We start from the raw sequence: 1,013 nt of genomic DNA, 5'->3' as shown, positions 1-1,013 counted from the left end.
CCAAGCCCCACCCTATTTGCGCCTATGTAAAGACATAGAAAGATCAGAAACATAATAATATGTATAATATTATAATCTTATGATAATAACATAGGTAATTAGTTTTATTTAAGAGTTTAAAGAAGAAGAAAATTGCAATACGTCATTAATCATATAGTATAATAATGTAACCTTCCAGACTTTTTTTTTGGGTTAAAGGTAGACCAATTTGTGGGGAATCTTCTATTAAAATTTCAAATGTTAACTATAAATAAAATAAAATAACTTAAAATAAAATAATATTATGCTAGCACGACGTTGGTAAATTAATTTTTTTCAATTTTTAGTGGTTGGGTGAGATTTTTGAAAATCTTTAAAGGGGTCTACATGGGTTTCCAACCTTTTTTATTTTGGTATAATAGAATTATTAAAATATTATGTACCGCCATGGATTGTTTTAACTTTTAATAAGCGAATGAAGAACTGAAAAAATAAATAAGTATAGAGGTGGCGAGGTGCCTACCTATAAATAAATAATTAAGTATGTAATCACAAAAATTGAAACGTTACGACAGATAATCATTATCTTCTCGATGCATTGACGCATTGTTAACATTTTTGGTAGGTATTTTAAAAAAGATTGGTGTTGTTCTGAGTACTCTTGAGATCTACTTAAGTGGGTTGGAATCGACCAGCACAAACGTGGCGGGGGTATAGCTCAGTGGTAGAGCATTCGACTGCAGATCGAGAGGTCCCCGGTTCAAACCCGGGTGCCCCCTATATATTTTTTTGCAACTTTCCGGAATTAATTTTTATCAATTTATTTGCGCATCCCACTACAATAAACAGTTTCATAATAGTATTAATATTTATTTATTCATTATTTATTTAATAAAATATATATAAATCACGTGGACAATAATTGTTTTTATGAAACTAATATATAAATGGACAAAAATCAAAATACAATTTATTTTTATGTATAGATACACAGAATTAATATAAAATGGCTTTAATTATTTCGTTTTACGTAA

At 28.5% G+C, this 1,013-nt stretch overlaps 1 non-coding gene across 1 annotated transcript; it reads left to right on the top strand.

Moving 5' to 3' along the window:
* The first annotated feature begins 686 nt into the window (after positions 1–686).
* On the top strand, positions 687–758 carry TRNAC-GCA. The gene has a single exon. It is a non-coding gene; the product is annotated as a tRNA-Cys (tRNA).
* Positions 759–1,013: the final 255 nt, after the last annotated feature.

The sequence above is a fragment of the Acyrthosiphon pisum genome, chromosome A1 (assembly GCF_005508785.2).
Source record: "Acyrthosiphon pisum isolate AL4f chromosome A1, pea_aphid_22Mar2018_4r6ur, whole genome shotgun sequence".
NCBI lineage: Eukaryota > Metazoa > Arthropoda > Insecta > Hemiptera > Aphididae > Acyrthosiphon > Acyrthosiphon pisum.
This window is presented reverse-complemented; position numbering and strand designations above follow the sequence as displayed.